Genomic DNA, 16,258 nt, shown 5'->3' on the forward strand with positions numbered 1-16,258 from the left:
CTGCTGTCACAATTGGCCTAAACAGTGGATTGCAAGTGTCCTTGTGGAATGTTGGTATACCAAACATGACCGGTAGTATCAGATATTTCACTGTCAAATAATTAAACTCACTCTCAGCTAAAGTTCCTTGAAAAAGTGCATCTTGCAAGTTTATATCAATCTTAAGGTAGACCCTGTTAACCTCATTTTTGGATGCCCTATAATATGTCTCTTCATTATTGAGTATATCATTCATCATTAAGCTGTAACCAGTAGCAGCCATAATCACAATTCCACCCCCTTTGTCAGGTTTCATGAATATATAACCACTGTTGTTAACAAGGTCCCTTAGTAGAATTCTTTCTTCATGTGTAAAATTGTCAAGACATTGCTGATTTTGGTTGAGAATCCTTCTAAAGTAACCCTCTACACTTTTCTTAAGGGTCAAAACCTCAGGGTGTGGTGGAGGGATGAAGGTGCTTCTTTTTAGAGTCAAATTGTTATTAACTACCTGCTTGTTTTGACTCATAGATGAAAAAAATATTCTCAAATTTAATTGTCTGGTAAATAGTTTTAAATTAATACGCAAATTAGCAATATCCAACTGAAAATTTGGCACAAACATAGTTCCCTTACTGAAAAGTTTAAAATGCACATCACATATATTCATTTCAGTATAGTTATATTTAGGAAATTCTTGCTTAGTAAGCACATTACAGATCATCTGCTTATTGTTGTCATCATAATCCATTTCTCCCAGTTCAATGGCCATAACATCAGTCAACTGGCCACCACCATTGGGGATGTCATAGTCATGATCAAAAACATTGTTAAATGAAACATCAGTCTCTGTAACAAAAGTTCTCAAAGTGTTACTAGTGATTGATTCATAACATGGTTCATAAGATGTTTCTTGCATAGATACATTCAATGGTAAACTCAATAATAACCCCTCCGATTCACCCTCCCCCCGAGCATTCCTGTTGTAATATGTGCTCTGCTGTGTATTCCTGCCTCTTATATTCCCCATGTTTAACAGTCTCTCGGATCAGATCCGAGAACACAGGGAAAGAGTACAGGTGGAACTCCTGTATGTACAGCAGAGGAGGTATGTCAATGGAAGATGGTTGTAGCAGCAACAGCAAGCACATATCTATATGGTACAGTATGGATTATACAGAAAAATGTGCCATCGGTGACTGTCACACAATGTGACATAATAATGGGGAGGATGTCTGTGTGAGATAAGCATCCTTACATGAATAATGCAAAGGACATCTATCAGGGATCTGACATACAGCTGGGGTTGGGTGCATATTGGGAAGCTGTGCAAAATGATATGGCTGAATATGAGTGTACTCTCAGCAGAGGTCTCAAGCAAGGTGGCCATAGGTAAAGGATCGTGGGAAACATTACAAGAACCAACCACAATTGTGGACAATATTAGAATAATACCACCATTAATCCCATCCCTCTTACGTAACATATGTGATGTGGAGTGATAACAGATGAGCCTGCACACACACTTGACAACTATTACGATACATCCACACTCTGAGTGTAACCACTTACACTGTCCTGGTACTGTAATGTCTGCAGGAGGTGTTAGGAAGGACACCGCTATACCTGCAGGTGGCAGTATGATCAATACAGGCTAATTGCCTTGTGTTCATGGCATATGTCTATAGCACAATGCACACTGTCACAAATGATTTGTATGCCATTAATCTTATCAAAAAGCTATGTATGCAGAGTGTGCATAAGCTGAACAGGTAGTACACATCCATCTAGTGTAACAGCTCTCTTAGGCCAATACCACTGCATCAATTGGCCCAGAAAATATCTCAGTATGCGGTCTAAATAGCATGAAACATGAACTATCAGGGTTTCTGGAATTGCTGTTTAACTGTAGCCTCCAAACAGGCTTCATGCCTCATGAATGGAGAAAAGCAACAGTCATTCCGCTGCACAATAGTGGCCCATCTACAGACTCTGGAAAGTACAGACCCATAAGTCTCACTAGTCTTATATGTAAAGCCATGGAAAGAATTATCATGGAAATGATCAGTAGTGGTATAGTAAATCTTCAGACACTGAACCCAGCCCAGTTTGGCTTCATCAAGAGCAAGACATCCCTGCTCACCCTGATGGACTTCTTTGAGAAGGTCAACAAAGCAATGGATGCGAGCAAAATGGTTCACACTGCCTACCTTTAGCTGGCCAAGGCATTTGACACAATACCCCACTTGGGCATTGTTGACAAACTCAAGAGGTTAGGTGCAAACCCATATATCACCCAGTGGATAGCCAACTTCCTCACAGACAGGACCAATGAAGTTAGAACTGGGGAGTCCACCTCTACAAAAAGGTCAGTCACAAGTGGAGTCTCTCAGGCATCTGTCCTTGGACCACTACTTTTTGGCACTTACTTCTCTGAAGTCAAGGCCAATGTCAGTGGTTTCTGGCTGACTACATTTGCAGATGATTGCAAATAAGGAGTTGTCATTAAATGCTGCACTAACACAAATATTCTCCAGGAGGGACTGACACAGACAAACAACTGGTGTAATAGCCATGGACTAAAATTAAATTACAAGAAATGCTTAATAGTAATTGTGTCAAATTCCCTGGCCAGTGGGTTGGGTCCAGTGTCTGTAGGTTTACTATATCTCTGTTGATCATCTCCATGATAATTCTTTCCATGGCTTTACATATAAGACAAGTGAGACTTAGGGGTCTGTAGTTTCCAGAGTCTGTAGATGGCCCACCTTTGTGCAGAGGGATGACTGTTGCCTTTCTCCATTAATGAGACACGAAGCCTGTTTGGAGGCTACAGTTAAATAGTAATTCCAGAGGCCCTGATAGGCCATGTTTCATGTTATTTAGAAGGCATCCTGGGATATTGTCTGGGCCCATTAATGTAGTGTTCTTGGTTTTAGAGAGTGAATTAAGGACCTGTTCCCTAGTGATAGTAGGGTGAGTTATATTTGATGATATTTCCTGAGGGGGAGGTTGAGGGGGAGAGAGGAGTAAAGCTGGAGCTGAATTTATCAGCTAGGAGGTTTGCCATATCTTCTGGCTCAGTATAGGCGGCTCCATTTACAATGAGCTCTACACACAATTGTGTATTGCCTTTGAGGTTGCAAACATAACTAAAGAATGTGTTGTGGTTGTCTTTGGCCTGGGAGGCAAAACCTAACTCAAATTTGGCTTTGGTATACTTTATTTGTCCTCTGAGTTGATTGTTTAGTGGGATGAGAGTGCTTTTATCCTCCTGGGTGCTGCACCTCCTAATTTTTGCCATGATTGTCTTCCTCCTGTTATACAGCCTATTGATTTGGTGATTCCACCAGCTTGGCTTGTTTTTTGAGTTAGTTCTGTACTTCTTCTTGGTGGGTACAGCTGCCACTATGCAGCTATTAACACACTTGTACAGAGTTTCTGTGAACAGTTTTGCATAGACAACAGTGTTTTCATGGTTTATGAGAGCTTGAAATTGTGCCAGGTTTTTACTTAATAGCAAGAGATTAGCCTTAGAATATTTCCTGAATATTCCAGGTTTAGCTGGGGGTCTAGTTTTTATTTTTACTTCAATGAAGACCATTTTGTGGTCTAACCTTGCCAGGGAAGGCATTACAGTAGGGGGTGTTCAGCAGTCTTCCATTATTAGTAGGACCAGATCCAGTATGGTTGCACCCCTGGTTGGTGTATTGGCTATCTGGTCCAGGGAGTTTGCGTTTACAAAATCCTGGAATCTCTGTGCATGTATGTTTGGTGTCATATAGGATTCCCAGTTAATAGTGTGGCAATAAAAGTCACCAATGAATACGGTATTGGGTTGGATGGTTAGTGTTTCTAGTAAGTTTAAATACATGGTATGGGTTTCCTGGGTCATAGAGGGGGGACCATAGTTTGCAAGGAAGGGTATTGGATTTTACCTATGATGATTTGAACATGGAGCAGTTCAAGTGCATTGTCCAGTTTGACCCCCCCCCCCCCGAAGTATATTTATTTTTTATATAAATAGAGACAACTCCACCTTAGCATTCTCTAGGGTAAAGAGAGCTTCTACAGAATGGAGTTTTTGTTTAGACTCCTAGTATTGAACAATAATACCTTTAGATTTTCTTGATTTTGATTTGCTATGTTGAAAGTACTTTCAGTTTGGCATTGCCTAAAAAGTCACTATGGGGAGTTTGTGTTTTAACTAATATTTGAAAACCGAGAGGGGAAAGGTGCAGACCATCCCTGGCAAAGCAACGTGGTCTGTTGACCATCTCCATCCATGCTGACAAATATTGTGATCCCTTAGAATAACACCAGAAACTAAGGCAATTATTAAAGTCAATCATCTTTAGTTCATATTGTGGCATCATCCATGGAGAAGGTAAAATGCTGCTCAGAGCTAGGCTCATACCAACCTGAGACTCATTTTCCAAGAGCTCCATGATGTCTCTTTTCATATAGTCTAGTGAGGTACATCTCAGGTCATTTAATCCCACATGAACCATGACTGAGTCATATTGGTAACTGTGGTCCAATGACCTGAGTGCATGCATAATGTGGCAGAACCTAGCCCCTGATAAGTAACTGACTGCAACTTTCTTCTTACTCAGCCTGGTGAGAGAGACATTGGTGTGCTTCATGATGGAGTCTCTAATGACTAGAATGTTGGATTGTGTGGTAGCTTGCCTTATGAGCTTAGAGGTGGAGGCTGCATGACGTGTTGCTCTATGTGTTGATGTGGGTGTTGTTTTGAAAGAGCACATCTGGGGCTGCTGAGGGTACTTGTTATGTGTACTTCATCTAGGAGGATTTTGTGATTTAGGAAGGTTACATGTAAATGCCTCAGCATATGTGGGTCGATATGTCTGCTTTGCATTGTGCATGATGGTGCAGCATGTGTACTGCTGACAACCTCATTGACATTAAGAGGAATTTTATGTGAGAACTTTGCCCCAGTGACATTGCATAAATACATCTCTCACATACCATATCAGTTTGTCTGAGAATTAACTGGTTATCAGTAACAATGAGGCAATTTCTACATTGCCTCAGGATACCCACATCCATCAAGCCAATAACTGAGACAGTAGGAAAGTTGATATTCATGGCAACAGACCCTTTTTTATTGATTACACAGAGTGAGAATATCAATCATTGTCAGGAGTATCTGGTTTGCAACTATGTGGACAATGCTTGTCACTGCAAACTAGTTGCCCTGTGTGCAGCTAGGTACTGGAGAAATTTCAATTGTGCTTTTACAAGAAAAATGTCACTCAAGGTGTCTGAGTCTGTACAGATCACTACCAAACACTTGAGGGGAAACTAATATGTAGACCGTGAAAATTTAAGGATGACATACTTAGGCAGATATTCTGAGGTTAGAAACAAATCAAGCAGTTCTTACTGAAAACAAAGAATTAGCTTGTCAAGAATGATGAAAAGAGAGGAGTTGCATGAATGGCTACTGCCTGGCTACTACTAATGCTGGTCTCACCACAGCTTCATGTGGGAGACAAGAGGTTAGGATGCCTGTATGGAATGGATTTGTACGCATGATCAAGTATCAAAATACTGGCAATCCATGTAATTGAAGAAGTAACTGTAGGATACACATGTCTGCTCTGTTGTCTAAAGAAACACAGATGCACACACCCAGTCTGCTGCAATGAGAACAGAACCCCTACCTATCTAAGTACACAGACTACAGAATGCAGTACTTAACACAAGTTCCAGTACTCAAGTCTGATTTATACTGGAGTGAAGATGAACTTATAGTAGATTACATTAGTAGGCCATGCGGGAGACAAGAGTTTGGGAGGCCTGTATGAAATGGATGTGTCGGCATGAGTAAGTATCCAAATACTGGCAATCCATGTAATTGGAAAAGTAACTGTAGGATACGCACATCTGCTCTGCTGTTTAGACACAAACACACACACACACACACACACACACACACACACACACACACACACACACACACACACACACACACACACACACACAACTGCAGTGAGAAAAGAACCTCTACCTATCTAAGTACACAGAGTACAGAGCACAGTGCATTATGAAAACACCATGGCACATCTGTTTTATACAACAGTGCAGGTGAACTTACAGTAGATGACATCCTTAGGCTATGTGGTTGACAACAGGTCATGAGGTCTGCATAGGCACATAGCTTTGTAGCCTCATATGAGGCTACTAGCCTAATAACAGTAGGATCTTTAGGAGCTTAGTTGTGAAAAAATACAACTACCATTAATGAGCATTGCTGGATGATCATTTTTATCAGCAAGTGTTTGTGAGCAGCGCCAACAGGCCCTATCCATGAGGGACATAGGTGCCAGCCCGGAGGTGACTTTGCAATCATCCAACCAGGAGTCAAGGTAGCACTTGAACAGGGTCATTGAAGAGCACTGCTTCACATTCAGCAGAAGCCTATAACAAAAGAGTGTGAGTCACTGGGAGATATATCTGTCTCCCCTGCATGTTCTGTTTATGTCACAGGATAGGTTGAGAACCCTGGCTCACGTTATTCCTGTCCCATTTGATTTGCAAATGTCCAGCATTTCCAGTAGGGTAGGGTCTGAGACTTCTCTATAGCTCAGGCATATGTCACATCTCAGCAGCTTGCAGGAAACTGAGTACAGTGACATGGATTGTAGTCTTTCCATGTATGAGATGTTTGAAGGACCTGCATTCTCCCAGTCATAAACCTCTATTTTATCTCCAATTGCTGCAGTTGTCTGGTGATTTACAGACAAAAGGGAGCCTTGTGCTCAGTTGGTGGTCTGATAAGGGTGGAGTACAACAGAGCTATGACCACCCTGGTTTTTGATGTGATGTCCATTTGTACAATGTTCACAATGCAGAATGTGTGTCTCACTACTACGGACACATAGTGATGAAAGTGTGGCCAAGTTACTGGCCAAGGTACTTGCCTCCCTGATAGTGTCTTTTTTTAGGCAATGTCATAAGAACAAATTGCCTGATGTAAAAATATGCTCAAAAGACAAACTCAAGGTTATGTGCTTAATGCTAGGAGTGTAAGTCAGAGACTTCACTGAATGGGGGCACTGCTTATTTGGGAAGGTGTCAATGTTTATTTGATCACAGAGACATGGTTTAGGGCCACAGAGAGTACTCCAGCCATGAAAGGCTATAATGCCTTCTACACATTCAGGCCGCAAAATGAATGTGAAATAAACAAATGAGGAGGTGTATAAGTCTTCATGAAAGACGATTACAACTCAAGACTGGTTAAGCAATATCACTTCCTAGAGCTGCTCCAAGTCCAACTAACTGTAGGAAAGAGCCCCCCCCCCACTGTCATTGTTAACTACAGGTCAGCCAACATCAACCATGAAAACCACACAGTGTCTTCATGGACCTACTTGAGTCACTCATAATACAACCAAACACCCTAGGCATGGGTGACTTTAACTATCCTTCTATCAATTGGGATACATATATGAGCTCAAATGTACTTGCCTTAAGGTTTCTGCACTTTTTAAACACAAATGCTCTGAAGCAGTTAGTCCACACCCCCACAAGGGGATGGAATGTCCTTGACTTACTACTCACCCACATGGGAGATCGCTGCACCACCCCATGTTTGAGACCCTCCCTGGTAAGGTCTGGCCATAAATCAGTCACTTTCAATGTAACAATCATACCTGAACCCCCCCGATCAAAAATTTTGAAAAGTTTATCCAAAGCAAACTATAGCCTCCTAAGTGATGTCATACATAGTTTCAAACCTCCTGCCACAACTAACACTAAAGACTCCAATATGGAGTTATACACAAATGCACTGCATAAACAGCTTTACAAGTGTATAGACTTAGCTGTACCCGAATGTATCAAAACTTTCTCATGAAAAAGCAAGTCGCCCTGGTGGACAGCTGGCATAAATAGATTATACAATATGAGAAAGAAACTGTTGTCCGCGAATTAGAGGGAAAAGTGTCAGCAGAAAAACACCATCCATAGCTTATACAAGCAAATGAGACATTTTGTAAAGTACTCTAAAGCTAATTATGAAACTAAATTAGCATCCATACTTAAGAATTATCACAAGGCATTATTTATATATGTCTGTAATGTAAAAGGGAAGGCCTAGCTTTGCACCAGATTCATAGTGGACGGTACCAGTCATACTGAACCTCAGGACATCACCAACCAGAACCAAACAGACAAGTCTGGCAAAAGTTTCACACCCCTGTATCCAGCAGTCATACCCCAAAGCAAGCCTATCTCCAGTTCTCTAGCTATTATCGCCAAAGAACAAGTCATAACTGCACTCACCAAGGCCAAAAATGCAGCCTCTATGGGACCAGATAACAACCCAGGCTGCTTACTGAATGGTGGAAAGCAAGAATTAGTGGAACCACTGAGTACTCTCTTCAACTGCAATCTAAGTACTGGCTTTGTCCTGGCAGAGTATAAAGCAGCAACCATACTCTTCCACAGAGTGAGTCCTTCAACAAACCCGTGGAACTATGGACCCATAAGCCTCACCAACCATGTCTATAAGACCATGGAGAGAATCATATTGGACCATATCAACAATGACATTGGTGACCTCCAAACTCTTGACCCGGCCCAGTTTGGCTTTGTTAAGGCAGATCATGCCTGTTAAACCTAATGAATTCTTCAAGAGTGTCATCAAAGCCCTGGATGAAAGCAAATCAATACATACTGCCTATCTTGACTTGCCCAAGAACTTTGACCCAATCTCCCACTCAGGCATCCTTGAGAAACTCATCCAGCTGGGGGTAAACCCATATGTCTTTAGACAGGTAGTCAACTAGCTCACCAACAGAATGCATACAGTCATACTTGGAGATTCTACTATTTGGAATCTATTTCTTGGAAATCCAGGTAATAACAGATGGGCTGTGGCTCACCAAATTCTCTGACAACAGCAAGCTGTGTGCAATCATTGAATCCCCAAACAATGTTAACATACTACAAAATGGGCTTACATACATAAATGATTGCTGCCAAACCACAGACTTAAACTTAACCCAAAAAAGATGCACTATTATCCATTTCGGCAAAGGAGTGGTACCTGCAAATTTCACTATTAATAATACATCCCTAAGTTCCAATACAGTAGTGAGAGATTTGGGAATGCAAGTTGATAGCAACATTAACATTGATCATCATGTGTCCGCAGTGATAAGGAAGGATTTTTATGTTGCACACCTCATAAGTAAAGCCATAGTATCCAAGACTAAGGATGTTATCACTCCACTGTACTCCTCCCTCATCAGACCAGTAATAGAGTACAATACTCCCTTTTGCATGTACCTCACCAGACACCTGCAGCAGTTGCAGAGACCTAAAATGTTTCTCACCAAAAAAATTCAGGGACTTCAGCACATGGCCTTGATGGACAGATTGAAGGACCTGTCACTGTACTCTGTATCATAGAGACTGCTGTGATACGACTCATGCCTGGCGTATGGAGCACCCTCAAACCCTGCCTTAATGGAAATGTTGCACCTCTGCAAATCAAACGTGACATGTCTCACTTGCTGTAGGGACCTTAAGCTAGCCTGCAACATTAATAGGACATGCTGGAGAGACAGATATATCACCCACAGAATTGCCACTGCTTTGAAACAAACTCCAAATTCATATGAAACTGAGCTCATCAATAACCCTATTTAAGTGTAACTTGGACAGTTGGATGGGATATTGTAAAATTACTCCAGACAGGGGCAACCAGTGCTGATCATGGATTTAGAATTGAGTACATATCCTAGTATATAAAGGAACAATGGTACAACTTTGCTAGGCTTGAAAAGGCCCTAGGGCCATTAGCCTAGTAACATCCTATGAACCTATGAACATGAACCTAAGGCCATTATGGTAGTAGTCTCATATGAACCTATGCATGCCCACCAACATCTTGCCTCACACATGTCCTGCTGAGGTCATGTACTATAAGTTCAGCTGCAGTATTGCAAAAGTCAACCTTGTGCAGTGGCACTTGTGTTAGTACTGTGTTCTGTAGTCTGTGTACTTAGATAGGTAGGGGTTCTATTCTTACTGCAGTCAACTGTGTGTGTGTGTGTGTGTGTGTGTGTGTGTGTGTGTGTGTGTGTGTGTGTGTGTGTGCACTCTTGCATGACATTAGAGAGAGCCTTTTACCACAGCATGTGAGACACTCTTATCACCATATTCTAGCCAGACACTGCTGATGTAATCAGATATAGCAGATGTTTGAATATGCAGTCATCCCACCAGAGCATGGTCAGACACTGGCCTGGAGGCAAGGCAGACATCACCTCATCCTATACAAGACAGATTACAGTGACATGGCTTTTAATCTAGCCACATATATCATGGCATGGTTTGTAGGCCCTGTGTTATCTTGCTGAGAAAGTTCTTTGGTCTCTCCAGCTGCTGCATGTGTCTGTTGAGGTACGTGCAAAAGAGATCATTATAGTGTATTACTGTTCTGATGATGTTTGACTACAGTGCTGTCATACAATCCTAAGAACTGAATATGATGGTGTGACTTATGATGTGCAACCTAAGTTTATCTTGGAAAATCATTAAAGAAATTAGAAAGTAATGATACACATTGCAGTTACAAACTTCACAGCCCTTGCAAGAGCATTCACTATACAGTTGTGAAATACAACACAAGAGCAGATATACTAAGCACTAAAAGTTAGCTATGCAGCCTAAACATCAGACATAGCTTTTGTATCCCTGAATCCAAACAGAAAGCAGGGATATAGGTCAGTTATCATCACTTGCACAGGGTGTTGTGTGGGGGTCATTACAGAGAGAAGTTAGAAAGTAATGATACACATTGCAGTTTCTGACTTCACAACCCTTACAAGATCATTCACTATACAGTTGTGAAATTTTGATGCTATCAGCTGTCTAACTTTCCAAGGTCAATATAAATCAAAAATACAATGAGAAGTTCAACAACACAAATGCAGATATACTAAGCACTAAGTTAGCTATGCACCCTGAACATCAGGCACAGCTTTTGTATCCCTGAATCAAAAAAATAGAAAACGGGGATATGGCACAGTCATTATCACTTGCACAGGGTGATGTGTGTGGGGGCAGGAAGCCTAGGCTGACAAAAAAAGTCAGTAAGTGTGTGGGAGTAAGAAGGAGAAGAAGGCAGAGATTGGGATAAAACAACAAATGGCCGGTAACACAAAATGAGTAACTGTTGTGTGTGTCTGCAGGGGTGATCCAGGTGAAATTGATGCATGAATGTCTGTATTAACACAGCCAAGCTCTGCGCTAGCTCTACATCTTAGTATGTTGGACAGATATGAGCCATGCATGGTAGAGATGGCAGTTTATCACTGTTAGCTTTGACCACGAGAACTGGTTCTACCAGGTGTTGCACTGGCAACTCCACACCCAAGGTCAGATGCAGCGCTGCTACCTGAATGTGAACGAAGTCTGTTGGATGAGCTCTCTTCACAGAGATGCCCAGAACCATGGCCCTAAGGCCTGCCATGTCTAGGTGTAGACAGCACACTCACTGATGGAGCAATGAAAGTACTACCGCTATGGAAGCATGATCGGGCATGATCACACTGGCTGACAGCCGATGATGTGGCTGACCTATGCCCACAAGGATGTTATTTCCTCTCAGCAGATGTTCCATCACAGACATTGATCATTTTATGACAGACACCCCTCATTCTATCACAGACACCCCTCATTCCAACACATCATTCATCCGATCCAAGGAAATGGCAACACGGTGAAGGCAGTCATGCATGTCAGACTGTGCCACATCCACAACCTTGAGCATTTGTCTGGCGTCCCTATGGAAATGTGTCTGTACCTCCATGATGGCTCTAAACATATGTTGAGTGACACCTGCACAAGGTGGAGGAGGGACAGCAGGTCCCCTCCAAGCAGCCCTATCAATCACCCACACCTGGCTATGACCAGACTCAGCAGGCACTGTAGCTACAGTAGCCACAGTTGCCTGATTAATGTCCTCGTTCTCCACCTGTCCAATATCTGTGGGTTCAGTGGACTGAGTACATGTAGGCCTACTGGCTGTGTCTGATAGAAAAGCAGAGGATGGCTGTATGTCAACCTCAGTGTCAAATTTAACCTCTGCACCCCCCCGACTGTGCCTGAGTTTGGCCACCATCATCATCAGAGCCTGCTGATACACTGACATCAGGTGGCATAGGGCTCGTACTCCCACTGTCATGATCACCTGTGATAAAAAGCAAGAAACACATGAATACATTAATACCTGCAGTACTATAGTACAATATATGCTACCAAAATAAAAGTGCTGTCATTATTACAGACAGTACAGCAATACACACAACAGGCCTGAGATCAAAATCACACACTACAATATTTCTTTAAATTGCTCAGCAGTACTAACATAAAAATATTTGTCTTACCCTATGCAGAAGATATATTGAACTGTATTCTAGATAGTCCTGGAAGAAGTTAAGAGTTAGAACTTAAGCAAGAGGTAATGACAACATCATCACAATTAGCAGTAACATGGAGGTAATACAATTACCCCTTTATATGTGCATTAAGTCTAATGGCAACAAGAATGTGGCTGACAACTCCAGCTTAAGCTTATAACTGTAGCAATCTTCAATCCCCCCCCCCAAAAAAAATGTGACACATAATTAACTTATTAATTTCAATTGCATTACTATGCAACAGTATTCAACTGATCAGATAACAAAGCATGCCTGGAAGTTCCTCCTGGGACATGCTTATTGTTTCAGACGTGTTGTGCCCACATCCAGTGCATGCTGTCCTGCACTCTCCTGGGAACTGTCTGGATCTCTGAAATTGATCAGGAGCTGTGATATTGGGGGTTCCTTGGCAGGCCCTCCTTGGGTAGCCATTTGGTCATGGCCCACTGCAACTGCTTACCTCTGTGCAGTAGTAATCATATCAGTGGCCCACTGGCACACCTGTTCATATGTTCTGCCATGGCCACTCACAGCATTCACATTTTGGACAATTTGCTGCCATATTTGCATTTCTACCCATCCCATTTCCAGGACAAAAGCACCATGTTGCCATAACCTGTCCACAATTATTTGATTTTCCCTATTGGTGACAGGAGTCTAAATGGATTGACTTGCCTGACTGGCATACTTGTAGGTGTCCTAAAATACAACAGAAGTATAATACACAAAAGTATTACATAACTACAAAATAACTGTTTCCAGGTAAAACAGAAAAGGTAGACAGTCAGTATTACCCACTGGAGAAACATAAAGCAATCTAGAGATGTGAAATACTAACAACAGACAGGATGCTAAGCAAGGAGAGTAAAAAGAGCAACATATCCTTGTTTGTGCCATAACAGTAACTCATCTTTGCCCCCCCCCATCCACAAAATAACAGGCAAATGATCAATTTTATAAACAAAACATGTTTGAAATGATAAAAGTGATATAAAGGACATGTCCCTGAAACATTTGTACATATTTATCACTCAGATCCCCACAAAAGAACAGGCAAATTACCTGTTTTGTTAACAAAAGATCTTTGAAATGCTAAAAGTGCTATCAAAGGACCTGCCCTTGAAACTTTTGCACATACTTATCACACAGCATTCCATGTTCATGTATTGTCAATCATGTGTGCATTTGAAATAGACTGAGAAACACACCCATACCATCAGTACAGTTTTAACTAATACATACAGATAAAAGTGTAAATGCCTTTGCTTCACATTATTCTTAAATACAGCATAGCATATGCAGTATCTAGGTGACAAAATGGGAGCATACATGCTGAAGGCCAGTACTCCTCTGTACAGAAATATCATGAATAAAAAGCATTTTTGCAGTCTTACAAATGTATATAACTCTCCTCACCATCTGTTTGGCTAACTACCAATACCTATCCCAACTGAATGTAACCTCCCTGACATCACAGATGCACAGGTGAAAGCTGCCCTCTCCAAAGCAAAAAACACAGCATCTATGGGACTGAACGGTGTCCCAGGCTGTGTCTTACATGAGCTCCAAGAAGAACTGAACCCTCACATTAAGTCACTGTTCAAACTTAGCCTTACTACAGGATATGTACCCAAAGAATGGCGTACAGCTACAGTGGTCCCACTCCACAAAGGTGGTGCCACAACGGACCCCGGAAACTATCGCCCCATAAGCCTGACTAGTCTGGTCTGTAAAGCTATGGAGCGTATTATCATGGAACTCATAAACAAAGACATAGGGAGCCTCCAGACACTGGACCCTACCCAATTTGGGTTTGTTAAGGGCATATCTTGCCTCTTAAACCTAGTTTATTTCTTTGAAACAGTTACCAAAGCCATAGATGAGGGCAAGGTAGTCCACACAGCCTACCTGGACCTTGCAAAAGCCTTCGACACAATACCCCACTCGGGCATCATAAATAAGCTTACCAGCTTAAATATCAACCCCTATATCACAAGATGGGCTGCAAACTGGCTCAGAGATAGAACCCACATGGTCAGAATCGCAGGTGCCATGTCCAAATCCGAACCATTTACAAGTGGCGTCCCTCAGGGCTCAGTTCTGGGACCTCTCTTGTTTGGTATTTACTTCTCTGAGGTTCAGGCTAACACGGGGGGATTATGGCTGACTAAGTTCACAGATGACTGCAAACTGGGGGCCATAATCAAATCTCCAGCTGACACAAGCATCCTCCAAAAGGGTCTCACAGAGATGGATGCTTGGTGTCAGAGCCACGGCCTCAAGCTAAATGCTAAAAAGTGCATAGTCATCCCCTTTGGGAAAAACAAGGTGCCCACAAATTACCACATAGGTGGTAATCCATTAAGTACGGAAGAAGTAATTAGAGATTCGGGGACCAATGTAGATAGTAATCTCTCCTTTGATAATCACGTTGCCAAAGTGGTTAGAAAGACCTTCTATATAGCCCACCTTATCACGAAAGGGTTTGCATCTAGATCAAGAGAGGTTATTGTGCCCCTCTACTCATCACTCATCAGGCCCATAATTGAATACAATGCCCCTTTTGGGATGTACCTTACCCGACACCTGCAGCAACTGGAGAGACCCCAAAAGTACCTCACCAAGAGGATCATGGGCTACAAACAGATGTCTTATGCAGCTTGACTAAAGAAACTCCAGCTCTACTCAGTTGCTTACCGCCTACTCAGAGGCGATCTATGCCTGACGTACAAAGCCATGTCAAATCCAGAATTAATGGACATGCTCCACCTCAAAAAATCCAAGTCCCTTAGAGCTACATGCTCCAGGGACCTAAACCTAAGCACAAAAATAAATAGGACATGCTGGAGGGACAGATTCATTTCCCAGAGGCTCCCCTCACTCTGGAATAGAATCTCAATTCATGTTAGACATAGCCCCTCGCTGACCCTCTTCAAGCAAAATCTGGAAGCGTGGATGGGAAACTCCAAATTCACCCCTGGGATCTCTTCTGTGTCCCTGCTAGACAGAGGCACAGTAAACTAATCTTAAAAGGGTACCTTCTGTGACATACTTTACTGAGGCACAGTAGGCTAATCTAATAGGGAGACGGAAGCCAAATACACTCTGGCTAGGTTTATAAATGCCCTAGGGCAGATAGCCTAGTATCTACCTATGAACCTATGAACCTATACACATTTGCCTTTTTATAATGGTGTAGATTATTAATGGATTGCATCTGTCTTTATCTGTATTCCATAGATGCTAATTGCAGCATAAGCATCTGAATTGCATGTAATCAACCAATCCCAATTCAAAATGGTGGAGCTATTCAACAAATTATAAAGCATCAATGTAGACTCCATGCTGTTTTTTCCTGCAGATGTAAAAACGTTTGGAGTACAGACATGTAAAGTCTACACAGACAGAATGTTAGAGGCTGTTGCTGCTGTAATCCATTTGTATGTGCTGGAGGCTGAAGCCAATGGTGCTGCTGCTGCCCATAGCTGTAGGCCAAGGAGGAGAAGAGTTTGCATCTCATGTTTTATTTATCACAACCTACATGATGTGGAAAGTATAGAGTGCTACAGGGTGGCCATGGACACACTACAGGAACTCTGCAACCTCTGCCACCCTCAACTCAGAGCCAGAGCCAACCGAGTGGAACTCAATCCCAATGGAAAAGAAGGTATGTGTAGCCCTTAGAATCTTAGCTACAGTTACCTTTCAGAGACTAACAGGGGACATGTTGGGTGTGTCAGAGGCATCAGCATACAGGGACCTCCACCAAGGCCTGGATGCTATGCTCTAACATGCCAGTAAGCACATATATGTTC

Source organism: Protopterus annectens, chromosome 3.part1 (assembly GCF_019279795.1).
Source record: "Protopterus annectens isolate FY-2018-M chromosome 3.part1, PAN1.0, whole genome shotgun sequence".
In the NCBI taxonomy this organism is placed as follows: Eukaryota; Metazoa; Chordata; order Ceratodontiformes; family Protopteridae; genus Protopterus; species Protopterus annectens.